Below are 16,223 nucleotides of genomic sequence, written 5' to 3'. Positions count from 1 at the left end.
GCCTAAAACGTCCATCATAAGTAAAGCTCTACGGAATCTGAAGAAAGATCCATCTAGTCCAGTGTCCTGTTCTCACAGCAGCCAACCAGATGCTGATGGAACCTCACAAGAAGGAAATGAACACAGCAGCACTATCCACTTGTTCTCCCTGGCAACTGGTACACAGAGTCATGCAGCCTCTGGTTCTGGAGGCAGTAGTTTTTGATAGCTGTATCTTCCATGAATGTCTCTAACCCCCTGTTAAGGTCATCCATGTGAAAAAGTCCTGCACACATAGCATGTGTGCACCTTCTAGATTGATTGATTGATTGATTGATTGATTGATTGATTGAATGAATGAATGCATGAATGAACGGGGGAACAGAGATATGTGCGATCCCACTCTTGGTCTCCAAACATTCAGTGTGTGAAGATCATGGAGGTGTGCTTGAAAAAATATTACAGAAACTCATTCTTGTTTGATCTAGCTAAATGCCAAGTGGAGCCTCCATAGACAAAAGTAGAATATATGAATACAGAGGCAGAGAGGGGCAGAGAGCAGCAGGTGACGTCACCTATTTATTTGCCTTGCTCATGAGCTTCTAGATGCTGACTTCCTTGGAAAATGAGTTATGAACTAGGTCAATCTTTCTCTTGCGCTCTCTATAACTCAATGAAAGAGACAATGTATTCTCTTAAGGATACTGAAATATTCCATTAAACAGATGTGATAGAATCATAGAATCATAGAATCATAGAATCATAGAGTTGGAAGAGACCACAAGGGCCATCGAGTCCAACCCCCTGCCAAGCAGGAAACACCATCAGAGCACTCCTGACATATGGTTGTCAAGCCTCTGCTTAAAGACCTCCAAAGTAGGAGACTCCACCACACTCCTTGGCAGCAAATTCCACTGTCGAACAGCTCTTACTGTCAGGAAGTTCTTCCTAATGTTTAGGTGGAATCTTCTTTCTTGTAGTTTGGATCCATTGCTCCGTGTTCGCTTCTCTGGAGCAGCAGAAAACAACCTTTCTCCCTCCTCTATGTGACATCCTTTTATATATTTGAACATGGCTATCATATCACCCCTTAACCTCCTCTTCTCCAGGCTAAACATGCCCAGCTCCCTTAGCCGTTCCTCATAAGGCATCGTTTCCAGGCCTTTGACCATTTTGGTTGCCCTCCTCTGGACACGTTCCAGTTTGTCAGTGTCCTTCTTGAATTGTGGTGCCCAGAACTGGACACAGTACTCCAGGTGTGGTCTGACCAGAGCAGAATACAGTGGCACTATTACTTCCCTTGATCTAGATGCTATACTCCTATTGATGCAGCCCAGAATTGCATTGGCTTTTTTAGCTGCCGCGTCACACTGTTGGCTCATGTCAAGTTTGTGGTCAACCAAGACTCCTAGATCCTTTTCACATGTACTGCTCTCAAGCCAGGTGTCACCCATCTTGTATTTGTGCCTCTCATTTTTTTTGCCCAAGTGCAATACTTTACATTTCTCCCTGTTAAAATTCATTTTGTTTGTTTTTGCCCAGTTCTCTAATCTGTCAAGGTCGTTTTGAAGTGTGATCCTGTCCTCTGGGGTGTTAGCCACCCCTCCCAGTTTGGTGTCATCTGCAAATTTGATCAGGATGCCCTTGAGTCCATCATCCAAGTCGTTGATAAAGATGTTAAATAAGACCGGGCCCAAGACAGAACCCTGTGGCACCCCACTAGTCACTCTTCTCCAGGATGAAGAGGAACCATTAGAATGTTAGAATATTTTATGTTTCTTGTTTAGTGCTTTGATTTATTTTATAGCATGATGAATTAACTGTGGAAATGCAATGTTATAGGAACAGTGGAAATAGCCGATAAATAGGGAAGCAAATTAAGAAGTTTATACACAAATAATCTTATTAGGTTTAGGGCAGAGCTACTGACTTTGGGATAAAGTTGCATTTTATTTGGGAATTGTCTTGCTCACTAACAGACACTGTAATTCTCATTCAAAGAAAGGGAGTTCTTAAATCATCAGAATATCTTTCCTGTAGTTTATAGGTGTCTTTCTCAGGATACACACATGATAATTTATTGGTACTTAAAGTAACCCCTATGTTCAACAAGTTTTGATGCAAATACATGCAGTTTTATTTGAATTGTTAGAAGATAATGGCCTCCCGCCCCCCTCACACCCACACTCACACCCAAACTGCCCATATATTGGCTTTTATTTTAAGTAAGAAGGCAATGAATATACCAAATCAGTGAATCATCAGACCTTGTGCCCTGACCCGGGATGGTGTCAGGTAAAGGGCCAGGAGGTTTCCCTCATACCTTCACCATCTTAGGCTGCCTGCAGTTTCCTAGCTTGATTTCACTCTCAGATCTTTGATATTTTAATAAAATTGTGCTAGTTAACCCCAGTTATGTCTCACATATACATTCCAGGTGAGGGGTTTTAGTTGGAGGGGAGGAAACGTTAGTACCCATGGCATGCCTGTCTCTCTGCCGCCACCCCTTGCTCCACAGCTAATACCAATTTTGGGGACAGAGAGATTGAAGTTGGAGAAATGGGACTGAGGGGTGGAGTGGAAGGCTTAAACTTCATTATTCAAATCATGTGCAACCAAGCAAGTTAATTAGGAAAAACAGCTCAAGTGAACTGCACACTGTTAATTCAAAAACATTTACAAGTCTTCTTAATTATATAAGTAAGCACCAGATCTAAAATGAGAGGTAGGGGAGGCTCCTTTTACTGAAAGTGAAAGCATTGGAAAATCCAATCACAGGTCTTTCTCATCACTTGCAGTTGGTGCTTTCATTTGCAAATTAACTATGCGCCACAGTTCATACCCTGGTTTCTTTGGATCGTGCTGAAGCATCCTACCACAAGGTATAAGGGGCACAGATTTTGTCCTTTGTCACACTATTACAGTAGCAGAAAGAGTAGGCACATTGTCAATTGCTTTGGCATGCTCATCTATGTCTCCAGTGTAGCACTCTTATGAGAAATGGCTGGGGCATAATATACTACCACCACTATATTAAAATAATATTCCTTGTGAAATACTGAAGAAACAGTACTAAGGAGAACCTTTCCTGTAGGGACAAAGTTTCTCTTTCTTGCCCCTGAAGAAAAAACCCCAGAAATTTCTATTGTTCATACCACATTTCGCCTCAATATCTACAACCTGTGATTTCCCTGTAGAAGCATACAGGGGTGGTGGTTGTGTGTCAGAGATTGTCCATGCGACATGTACCTTTTGCTTTTTGGTAGGCAGTTGCTTGTTTTCAGTCTCCGGTGTGACAGGGTATCCTCCCCACTCCCTTCAGACATTTAATTGTGATGACTGAGGCATACTAAGAATTCGGCAAAAGGGTCGAGAAGTCAAACCTATTGCTCCCTGCATAAACTATTAGCTATAAAAGCAAGCATATGTCATTAGGCATCCATTGCAAGGTAGTCGGAAAAAGGAGAAAGGACAGAAGGTTTAGCCTTTTGGCTAAAAGGCAACGAGCCAAAAAAGAGAAATGTATTGATAGTATTGAATAAAAGGAACAGAAAACACCGGAAAGAAAAATGGTCTCTCTGTTGAATTTCCATTCTCTGAGCTGACATAATGCCTGAATGCATAATGCATGAGTAATGAGTTCTGTAGTGGTGCAGCAAGACGATATTTGCATTGCATGCTCCATCCTACCTGGGCCTGATCCAAACTCAAATAAAAGAATAGAGAGACATTCCATACAATGATTCTGGAGGCTGTGGTGTTTCAGCATTTAATCCTGGCTGCTTTAGGTAGTAGAGATATTGGACTGATGCAATAATTGAGGTAGCATGAACCAACTGTATATATGGAAAAGGCTATTCAGCACAAGGAGAAACTGAATGAACACAATCAGCCAGGGGGAAAAAAGTTAGGAGTAGCTGAAACTGCCCTATCCCACCATGCTGCATTTGGGTGGACTGCAGAATGAAATCATTCCACTGGGCTAAAGTGGCTTGCAGAAGCCAGGGTTGTCAGAATATATTTCAGAAAGAACAGAAGCAAAATATATAGATTTCTAAAATACTTTGTATGTATGTAAAAAAATGATGTTGAGTAGATTTTAGATATTTTATTTCACTGTCAATTTTGTCCTATACAGCTTAGGCTCTAGGTATCTAAAATCCAAATTGCTTCCCTTACTAAAGGCTAATGATTTGCTGCTAAAATCTAGAATCTGAAATAATTTTCTTCTAAAAGATGCTGGCTGTTAAATATATTTCCAGTCCTGAGGCTGCATTATTGCTCATATGTTAATTTATGTAAACATCACTGTTGAAAAACAAGGAGGTTGAGTTTACCCAGCACATAACTAGTTGTTAAAATTTAAGTTGATCCAGGTAGTCGTGATCTCAATCTGTCTGAAAAGGTGTAGTCAAGTTCTGTTATTTCTTACTTGAATTCCTTATGCCAATAAGCCTTTGCCATTCTCTAGAAAGGAGCTGCTGTTTTTATTCACCTCTACCTACGTAGCAGGGAGAACCAAATGAAACATGTCCCAGGAGTGTTGAATCTCAACTGTATAAACATGGCACATATCAGTGAGTCATTATAATTAATCTAAATGGGCTCTGATGTGACCTAGCCTATTTCCTTCCCCGCAGATAGAAATGAAACAAACCAAAAAACCCCAAATAAAATCCCAAGGCCACATTATGATTTCATATCAGAATGTTAATGCTGTGACATGAATACTGAACTGAAACAAGGCAATGAGTAATTTTAATCAGGAAATATAATCCAAGTATTCAAAGGACTAGATTGTATTCATAACCAGTTACTGCTTAACAGTAATGCGAAGAATCTAGTGGGAATCAGTGATGTGGAGAAAGGAAAATACTAATTTTTCTTCAACTAACATTTGTTGGAATGATGATTACCAATTCTAATGACTTGTTTATAAATAGGCAAAAGCTTTCATTCTAATAATGTACTTGCCTGGTGAACAACATAATGGGGTCGTCCCTTTTGTTGTGATCTGGTCCCTCAGCTTTTGCTAGAACACTGCAGTGATTATCATAATGTGTTTTTAGTGAACTCTGTCAGCAGAGCAAGGTATGGCTCATCAGACACTCATTGGGGATAAATGTTAGATTTAATATTCTTATCAGGCTGTTCGAGCTTAACAGTCACTGACCCTTTCCCCACTCATATCAAAGTTGCTCACACTCCTACTGGCTTCAGTGGCTTATGGAAAAAAAATATTCTGTGCTGCATGTCTGACTGCACTTGAAAAGGATTCGAGCCAGAACAACAGAAAATGACAGGGACTAAATGTCCCCATGGTAATCAGGGCACATTTATCAGGTGAGTTTCACCAACTAATTCAAATTAATCCAATTTTTTCACTTGTCTTATTGTATTTTGAGTAATTTGAATATCTTAGATATTACTAGTATCACCCTTAATGCATTGGCAAACTGTGCTGCATTAGAGAAAACTTTCAAAAGCACTTGTAGTTTTTAACATTCAAATTTAACACTGCTATACCATCCTTTAGTTCAGCGATCTGCACATGGATTACATTAATGCTATTTCATTTCCAAATAAATGTATTTATCTTAGTGTTTTTATACTGTAAACTGCCCTGTGATCCCTGGATAAAGGCTGGCATATAAAAATAAATAAATGGAATGGTTATGAAATGTAATGTTACAAAAAATGTGATTGGATGTCATGTGAAGCCTGTGAAACAATGCAAATGGAAAACATGTACTGGTTACAATCTACATTAGTTTAAGATTCCTATGTGTTTTATCGACAACATTTGTATGTGGCACAAAAGCTCCAAAGTTTTGTTCAAACCTCCAGGGTGAAAACACACTTAAAGGTTCTGGGGAAAGCATGATGCTGGCAAAGTCTCTGACTTTTGTACCATATGATATGTTACGTTACGTCTCACACTTTGGGGGTGTGTGTGAATGAATAACTATATTCAGAAAGGAACAGTAAATCAGAAATGTTCAGAAGGAACCAGGCTGGATACAGACTAGGTTATACTCTTTAGAACTAATGTGTACTCAAAGCATGACTATGTTTATTAATTTACTTTCTTTAATGAGAACATAAAATGCTCCATTTTGTGTTGACAAGAGACTTTCAATTTAATTTACAGTGTAAAAAAGAAAATTGAGGATTTAAAAAATCTCCCTGGTACTCAAGGTCTATCATATCTCTTCTCCCAGCCACTGAGGAACTGGACTCAAGAGGAAGGATTTAGCATAGTCAACATCAGGTGGACCAACTCTAGCCTTTGCTACAATACAGAAAAATGCTCTGGAGTATAAAAGAAAGGATCTCCATCTAGGTATGTCCTCAGCACTAAGACTGGGCAGGGTTGAAGATACAGTGGTACCCCGCAAGACGAACGCCTCGCGAGACAAAAAACTCGCAAAACGAAAGGTTTTTTCGTTTTCGAGTTGCCTCGCAAGACGAATTTCCCTATGGGCTTGCTTTGCAAAACGAAGCTTGCCTCGGGGACAGCGGGTCTTCTCTTTTGAAGCAAGGGGCGGCGGGGAGATCGCTTCTCCCCACCGCCCCTTGCTTCAAAAGAGGTCCGGGGGCAGCGGGAAGCGCTTCCCGCTGCCCCCGGACCTCTTTTGAAGCAAGGGGCTGCGGGGAGATCGCTTCTCCCGGTGCTCCGAAGCGGGGCGGGGGGGCGGGAACACCTTCCCCCACCGCCCCGCTTCGGAACAGTGCTCCGAAGCGGGGCGGGGGGCGGGAACACCTTCTGAAGGCTGGCGGGGGGCAAAAGTCTTTGTCCCCCCTGCCTGCCTTCCCAGGGGCTTTTAAATCGCCCCGGACAGCGGAGAAGTCCTCCGCTGTCCCGGGGCGATTTTAAAATGCCGCCCGCCAGCATTTTAAGATTGCCTGGACAGCGGAGAATTCCTCCGCTGTCCCAGGGTTTTTTAAAATGCTGGGGGTGGGAAGAAAAGCCCTTGTCCCCCCCCCCCAGCCTTCAGAAGAGGTCCGGGGACCTGGTCTGAAGGCGGTTTCCCTAGGAACGCATTAATTGATTTTCAATGCATTCCTATTGGAAACCGTGCATCGCAAGACAAAAAAACCGCAAGACGAAGAGACTTGCGGAACGAATTAATTTCGTCTTGCGAGGCACCACTGTATATGAAAGACTGGACCATTGCTTATGTGTTTGTGCATCCAGACCCTGCAGATTTACAAAATATCTTCTCCAAATATTATCTGTTTTCTGAACAGAAAGCTCTTAGGGTTTGATTCCAGAAGTTATGATATTTCTCAAAGAAATAAATAACTACATCCTCTAAAGGATTTCCAAAGGATTTGCAGGACTCTAGGATTTGATGAAATATATCCTAAGGAATGTTTGAAAATGCTGGACTAACACCTTGGGGCAAGAGACCTACAAAGCCATCCATTTTCTTAAAATAAAATAACACTTCTTGATGTTTATTTTAAATACATCTGATCTATTTTTCCTAAGTCTCTAAACCTGGGACCTTCTGATTGTGGTTGGTGTTCTGTTACTGAGCTATGTTCCTTTGTAATATACTGCAGTTTTGTATATTAGGGCCAGTGCTATTTTTCTAGAAAAAGAGGTGCCGGAACTCGCCATGAACCCCTCCCTTGTTCTCTCATAATGGCAGTGGTGCCCATCTGAGAGGTGCCAGAACTGAGTCCTGGCGAGTTCCTGCTGGAAAAAAAGCCCTGATTGGGGCCTTTCTGCACTTACCACTTACAGTGGTGTAGTTGCTGTTTGATCCAACATTTTAAAGCGTAGGTTGATAGCTGATTGTTTGCACTTTTGGTCACATGTCACTGTCATTAGAATGTGCAGGGTTTTCTTTCCACACTAATAGCGGGTTGTGCCCAAATTGAGAAAAGTTCTGTGGCTGTAGTCTCACCCCTCACCCTCCTGCTTCTCCAGACAGTAAGCCAGTAAATGTTATGAGTTACATACCCTCCAACATCTCTCCAATGAAAACAGGGATGTCACATTCCATAATGATAATTTTACTGTTTATACCCCACACATCTTACTGGGTTCCCCCATAGCCACTCTGGGCAGCTTCCAACATATATAAAAACATAACATTAAACATTTAAAAAACCTTCCCTATGGAGGGAGAAGGAAGCAGGCAGGCGGGGGGGGGGAGAGAAAAGAGATCTGTCATGGCGCGGGTGTCTGTCCTGGGAGTTTCGTTGCTGGAGAACCCGGCCACCTCCTCTGCTTCCAGGTGTAATTTGAGTGTGGGGAGGCGTTGCCTCACAATTTGAAGATCATCTATGTGGGCTCTGCAGAGAGTGAGGAATATGACCAAGTTCTTGACTCAGTGCTGGTGGGACCTGTTCCAGCTGGGAGGCATATGTTTGTATTTGAAGCCAATGCCCCCAACCCTGGTCTAATCCCTGAGAGTGATGCTGTGGGAGCTACAGTAATACTTATCACTTGTACCTATCTGGGCCAAGAATTCATCCGCATTGGATACTGTGTCAACAATGAATATATGGATCCTGAGCTAAGAGAACACCCACCCCTCAAGCCAGACTTCTCCCAGCTACAGAGGAATATCTTGGCATTCGACCTCAGAGTCACCCATTTCCACATCAATTGGGATGGTCCTAGAGACCAGATGGACAATATTGAAAATGTAGACCCAGAACCTGATAGCTTCCTGCCTCCTAGCTGTGCCTACATCAAAGGCTTGCTCCATTCCATGGGTCTGCAACCAGAGAATTCAATGGACTGTATGTGATCCAAACACAAGAATGTTGAGGACCTTGCACAGTGAAGAGCAGCTGACAAGTTTTTGTGGGAGATGTAGGAGGGATTTGGGATAATGAAGCAACTGATATGTCTATGGTGATTGACAATTCAGAGTCCTTTTCGTGTTGGGGTTTGTAACAGATCTACTGCTCTGTTCTGTCATAGTATTTCTTCATTGCTGCTTGGATCCTCTGACCCTTGACAGAAACCTAGTCTAGCTGCATAAAGAAGAACCCTGTGTTTCCCTCCTTTGTTCCAGGTCTCCAGAAGTCTGAGCAATGGAAGCTTCCTTGTTATTTTGAGCACCCATTTGCTGGCAATCTAGCATAGTGGGTGCCTTCTTTTCAGTTTTCTGTTGCAACACAGCTAAGTCTTGATGAGTTGCTGCTGGCAGAATAGCTAGCAATTGCAGTCAGGTCTTGATGCCTCTCAGGAGTTGATAAGCCTGTCCCAATTTTACAATCCGTGCTTAGTAAAAGGTAATGGATGATGAGATTTAAGCTGTACAATTTACCTATTTGCACAAGAGTCCCAGCACTGCTTTTGAGAGCTCCCTCTTTTAGCTTGCACCAGTTGGCCTTCTTTCTACCACTGACCCAAAATCTGCCCAAGGCCACAGTGAGCAGGAATTGCATCAACTCCTTTAGACAGTGGCTAAGTTTACAAATCCATCCACAGAGGAAACATGTCTTTCTTCAAAAGGCCTGCATGGTTGTTGTTTTTTCTGGCCTGCCTCTAGTCGCACACCCTTCTTTTCTGTTATTACCTGCCCTGATACTTGATCTCTCTATTTCTCTCCTTGGTATTTTAGAGATGAACACAGCATATAGGTGTTTAAAACATTTTTGCATTGTATGTCTGACCAATAAAACTTTTTGGAATGTTAAAAAACCAAAAATGCCAACCTTCCCTAATAATAATAATAATAATAATAATAATAATAATAATAATAATAATAAACAATTTATTTTCATCCCACCCATCTGGCTGGTTTCCCCAGCCACACTGGGCAGCTTCAAACAAAATATTAAAATACAGTAGTTCATCAAACATTAAAAGCTTCCCTAAACAGGCCTGCCTTCAGATGTCTTCTAAAAGTCTGGTAGTTGTTTTTCTCTTTGACATCTGGTGGGATGTTAGGATTATCTTCAGATAGCTTGGGGGTTGAATAACTCCATACTCTCCAACATTTCTCCAACATACTCTCCAACAAAAATAGGGACATCCTACCATACTCTACAACATTTCTCCAATGAAAATAGGGACATCTTAAGGAAAAGTGGGACATTCTGGGATCAAATCAGAAACTGGGACGGCTTTTCTAAATCAGGGACGTCCCTAGAAAAGAGGGACACTTGGAAGGTCTGGAGTTATGAGCATGTACACAGGACACGGGTGGCGCTGTGGGTTAAACCACAGAGCCTAGAACTTGCCAATCAGAAGATTGGCGGTTCAAATCCCCGCAATGGGGTGAGCTCCTGTTGCTTGGTCCCTGCTCCTGCCAACCTAGCAGTACCGCTCCAGCAGGAAGGTAAACAGCGTTTCCGTGCGCTGCTCTGGTTTACCAGAAGCGGCTTAGTCATGCTGGCCACATGACCTGGAAGCTGTACGCCGGCTCCCTCAGCCAATAAAGCAAGATGAGTTGTCTGCGACTGGACCTAATGGTCAGGGGTCCCTTTACCCTTTACCTTTACACAGGAATAGCCTTTTTGCAACTTTTTGCATCGTTCTGCCCAGACACTGAGGTCCAGCGCCGAGGGCCTTCTGGCGGTTCCCTCATTGCGAGAAGCAAAGTTACAGGGAACCAGGCAGAGGGCCTTTTCGGTGGTGGCGCCCGCCCTGTGGAATGCCCTCCCATCGGATGTCAAGGTGATGGACAACTACCTGACATTCAGAAGACATCTTAAGGCGGCCCTATTCAGGGAAGCTTTTAATGTATGATATTTTAGTGTTTTTTGGTTTCTGTGGAAGCCACCCAGAGTGGCTGGGGAAGCCCAGCCAGATGGGCAGGGTACAAATAATAAATTATTATTAAATTATTATTATTATTATTATTATTATTATTATTATTATTATTATTATTATTATTATTAATAATAATTTAATGCACAGTATTCTGGGATTTTAATCTTGTGGGAGTATTGGACATTAGAAGAGGAACCCATTGTCTGCCTTTGGCTCTGGTGGACCTGGTTATTGTGATGAAAGTTTGTCTATAGCTAATAATTGTGTCATGAGCAGTACTTTGACTCAATACCCTTATTTTTATCTGCCACATTTCTCCTCTGAATTCAGCTTGCAAACACACAGCTCACACTGGCCAGAGGGAAGTGGCATGAAAAAGGGGCCTCTCATTCCATGCGCATCAAATGCTCCAGCTGGACTGGTGCTTGTACACATTGCATTTTTGTACATATATTTGGATTGTAAAACTGCATCACAAAATTCAGAAAGAAGTGCAGATTAGGTAGATCCACATAAAAATGCAATCTGAAATGAATTTCTGTTCCATCCCTACTCAAATGTAAAATTATATGTTCATTAAAGCATTGGAACAATCTAATATATGACTATCAGTGTGTTAGGTCAAGAGACTAACATAGTCATAACTGTTTTATATTTATGAATGGCTTTTGTATTTTAAAACCTTTTTAAAAAAAGGAACGGTTGTACCACAATGCCTCCCTATCAGCAAAGTTACAATTGATTCCATTTCAATTGACAGGAAAATATATCAATACACTGTTTGTTTTAAAAGCAATTTCTCAAAGCACTTAAGTCACATTTAGATATACACAGTTTTTCTATTGTTCAAGAAAATAGAAATGCCACCTTGTCTAGCAATATGTTTCAGTTTTAATAAAGCTTTTATATTATTTCTTAGCATGCATTTCACATAGTTTATACACTATTACCTTTCTGTATAAGCAAACATTTTAACTATGCATAAAATCATTTTAATTCCATTATATCCAAAAGGAAGAGTCTTCGTGGTTCCTCCATGTATGTACTGAATCTTGTGGTCTGTCTTGCGTGCTGAAATTGATTGAGTATACTGGCAGAATCAATAATTTTTTACATGTCAGAGAATGTGTTTCTTGGTTCGTCAGACATACTCTGGCAAAAGCTCACTGGCAGGCTGCAAAATTGTTCTTTCAAGAGTGAGGCTGTTCAGCAGACACAGGGAATGGCTTGGTCATGGTTCTGCTGTTCACTGTTCTTTTTTACTATGCTATACCTGCTCTTTTCATGTTACTGAAAAGAAAACATTATTCATAGATCATGATTCTGTTAGGAGTGTAGTCAAGGAAGCCAAATGTTCCTTTACAATAGTATAAATGGACTACTGAACACCCTGAGAGGTGCCTCTGCTGTATCACTTCTGAGTCAATTATAGATTCACCAGTATTTATACTGGTATCGACAACAAAATCCCCAATACTCTGAATCCATGTTAACTCCCATGACCTGCAAAATCAGGTATCTGAAGAAGTGTGCAAGCACACTAAAGCTTATACCAATAACAAGCTTAGTTGGTCTCTAAGGTGCTACTGGAAGGAATTTTTTTATTTTGCAAAATCAAGTGCAAGCTAGGAGCCTATGCCATGACTATTTGTCATGCACAAACATACATATCATATTTGTTTAAAACCAGTGCTCTTTTCTTTAAAAAATGTTTAGGTGTACTCTTATTTTCCTACCCATGTTGAAATACTGCCCCTTAATGAGGCCAAACTTAGATTCACAAAATACTTTGGGGTATGTGTACCCCTGCATACCCCCAGAAAAACGCACCGTTTAAAACTATAGGAATATAAGAATATTCAAAATATTTCCTTAGAGTCTAGCATCTGACACCCAGACATGGCATTCTGGGTGTGCTTATGCAAAAGAAAGGATGTGGTATTTCAGAGCTGCCCTAATTCTTAATGGCTCCTGTTGATGAATCCTGAAATTCTTAGTCTATATGCCTAAAAGGTGTGTGCACACATTGGATTTAGTAGTTTGCAGAAGCTAACAAGGAACTAGTACGTCCATTTTCCCTTCCCATTGTGACACAGTACATATACTATTGTACATGTTGACTATCTAGTGACCTAGCTCTGCTAATTTGTCTATGCCATATGCATAGACTCATGAGTGCCTTGTCATCTGTGCTGACATTAGATTACTATTCCAAAGCGCTGAGAGTCACCATTATGCCATTACAGCAGGAAGTGCTCATTAAGTATAACATTCTACAATGCCACATTGAAACAGTGGCAGTAATGCACTAACTACAGTGTGTTAATTCTCCAAAATGAATGTCCATGAGGAGTTTGAGATAGCTGATGTGAGCCTTCTTGGTGCATCAAGGCTGTAAACACAAATGGGTTGGACGTGATGCAGTAAGTAAACACAAATGGGTTGAATGTGATGCAGTGCTGTGGCTAGCCATCTGATGCAGTTCCCCACTCAGGTGCATCAAGGGGAGGTATGACTGGCAAGGGAGAGAGAGGGTAGCAGCAGAGCAGCAGTGGTGCGCTTCTCCCTCAGCAAAAGCAGAGGCTGGAACAGAGTATTAGAGTGTGTACATTTGAGAAAATGCTGCTTTACAACCAACTCTTCCTCTTGGCATCTCATGCATTCGCCAAAAGATCTGCATACACCTAGACAGGTCCAAAGAATTAGAGAGAATAGGTAAATAAATATGTAGTGAAATGTTAGTAAGGAAAGACAACATGGAAATGCTGACTTATTGAGCAAATAACATTTAACTCACAGCAAAAGTTCAAAACATATTCTGTATTGACAACTGACAATCTTTCAAAAATATATAGAATAAACTCATACCTCACATAGATTTCCCTCCTTCCTTTCATCACCAATTCTACCCCCACTCCCTGCCTGCCCCACTGCCTTCATAATGGTAGCAACAGCAGGTGAAACATCCCACGGAAATAATGAGGTATTTTGCAACTTACCATTTTTTTGTCTAATTAAAATTGAGATTATGATTCCTCAACTCATTTTTCCCCGTGTGTGTGTGTATAAAATGAATCCTTTGGTTATGACTATTTAATAGTATTATATTTTTATATTAGGTTTCGCCATAAAGGAGAAAGTGGAAAATACCAAAATACAGTGGTACCTCAGTTTTTGAACATCTCTGTTCCTGAACATTTCGGTCTTTGGATGCCGTAAAACTGCTTTGGTTTTCAAACGCGCCTCGGAAGTCGAACCAGAAACATGGCTTCCGTATTGAGTTTTCCGTTTTGAGGCTTCCATACTGAGTTTTTGATTTTTGAAAGTTTTGGAACTCGAACAGTGTTCTGGAACGGATTACGCTTGAAAACCAAGGTACCACTGTACCTTTAGTAAATTTACTGCATTATCCCAAACCATAGCTCTTTGTTGGCTTCAGTGTGGACTTGGTGATCCTGTGCATGCAGGCTTCCCTGTTCACTTCTATAGACTCCTTTTTCACCTCTTTTCCTTCCTTCATAATCCTTGTTAGAATCCATGTTTTCCATGAAGCCTTTGGCCAAACCACCTTGAATGAATGAATGATTGAATGAATGAATGAATGAATGAATGAATGAATCTTTATTTGCGTCAGCCATCTGTCATAGCACTAAAACCACAATACTATATACAAAGAATAGAAATAAAAAGTCAATTTTATAAAATACATTTTAGGGTTTTGAATCAATAGTCAAATAGTGGATCCTATTCTGATTGCCCCAGCTAAAAACCTTGCAACGTTTGCTGTCACCTGCTCATCTTGATCTGCCAAGAGAAAGGACACTGTGGCAGTGGTTGGGCTACCCAGAATGCACAATAAAAGAGGGGTGATAATCTCATTCCTCAAGTCTTTATAAAAATTGCAAGCCAGAAGGGCTTGCGCCACCCATTTGGTACTACCATCTCCACAGGGACATAAGCGTTTTTCATGTGGAATCTGTTGTAATCGTCCTTCAAGTACAGCCAAGAGCAATACATTCAATCTTGCAAGAGTAAAAGCACGTCTATATTTTAGAATTGCTAGATTATGCAGATAGAGTGCCAGAGGGTTGAAATGGGAAGGTGGAAAATAGTCATACCATGGGCAAAATTTCCTTATTGTGGCCAAGTTCTGATGCCTGATATCATTTAGGTGCTGACAAATCAGACTGTTTGCTTTACTAAAACACAAAGTGAGTAGCTGTTGCGGTGAAGTTTTTGATAGACAATTTTAGTCCAGGCACTCTTGTGACAATCTTGCAGCACTAGGGATATTAGGCCGGGGGGATTTGAGTTTAGGTGAAGCCAATAGTTAAGGCAAACTACCTTAGTTCCCATGCCTTCCTGTAACTTCTTCTGTTTACCAGTGCTTCCACTTCTCTTTTCTTCTGTCATTTTCTCCTGGGTCAAATTTTAGGTAGGGATCTGAATTCTGTAAAGCTCCATGCATATGGATGGCACATTATTGATCATAATTGTCCTCTTCATCAAAATAAATAAAGGTACACTTGCAAGAAGAGGAGTTCTGTGTCAGCATTAGAACCCTTGAATCTGCAAGCCACCACTGGGTCAGGACCATTATCTGTATGGCGTATGTCTGAGCTGGCCAAGGCTCACCTAGATATGTGTGAGTATTGTACTGCTAATGGATGAAATAACATTTTTTAGGTAAAGTAGCAGTTCCAGTAGCCTGACGGCATATTTATTGAATTAGATAGTGCTGGAATCAGAGGATGGAATGTTCATTTAACTATCACATAGGTTTGAACTCATCCATGAGCTCATATAATCCATTTTTAAAGCCTTCAGTGCCAGTATATTTTGTGACACTGAATTCCAGAAGTTAATTATGCATTATATGCATATGAAGAAGTCCTTTCTTCTATGTGATGAATTTTTGAACTGAGAATATACAGTCAGGAAAGTAGATGTTATGTTTTGTCAGAACACTGTTACTGTCTTATACTGCCCACTTGTACCACTAGAGGAAGGAAAGGCTTCTTTCTTTATAGAAATTAAAGTTTATTCCAGTTGCTGTGATATTGTCCAGTTGACTGCTATGCAAATAAGCAATAATAATAAACGAATTCCTGAAACATTCAGCAGCCATGATATTACATAGCTAAAATGCTGACTGCAGTGCATCATGGTGCTGTGTGGAATTCATGCAGTCCAAAGCATTTGGTGGGCAAGTAGCTTGATCTAGAAACAAAGAACTGTCACAACTAAAAAAACCACATAAGAAGCAGTAGCTGGATAACAGGAATTAAGGTTATTGTTTGATGAATCAAATTTTCCCATATTTTCATCAAAAAGGCATGATATTAAAATGCACATGTGATAAAAATAGGAAGTAGCATTTAAATATGGCTTGATGAGACGTAGCATTCTTTAGGAGGGGGAAACATCAGAGGTATCTCAAAGGGATTCTGAAGAAGAACAAAGTGGAGAATTATAAATGGGCACTCTTATAAACTTAAAC

General features: G+C 40.8%; 1 protein-coding gene and 1 pseudogene across 1 annotated transcript; both read left to right on the top strand.

Moving 5' to 3' along the window:
* LOC308590039 (uncharacterized protein) overlaps window positions 1–16,223 on the top strand; it is a 277,805-nt gene that overhangs the window by 116,789 nt on the left and 144,793 nt on the right.
* LOC308589826 (histone chaperone asf1b-B pseudogene) lies at window positions 8,147–9,640 on the top strand (annotated as a pseudogene). Its single transcript has one exon. The product of its transcript is annotated as a histone chaperone asf1b-B pseudogene (transcript).

Source organism: Podarcis bocagei (genome assembly GCF_964188305.1).
Source record: "Podarcis bocagei genome assembly, chromosome: 6".
Classification (NCBI taxonomy): Eukaryota; Metazoa; Chordata; class Lepidosauria; order Squamata; family Lacertidae; genus Podarcis; species Podarcis bocagei.
The sequence above is the reverse complement of the archived record's forward strand: the minus strand, read 5'-3'. Positions and strand labels throughout refer to the sequence as shown.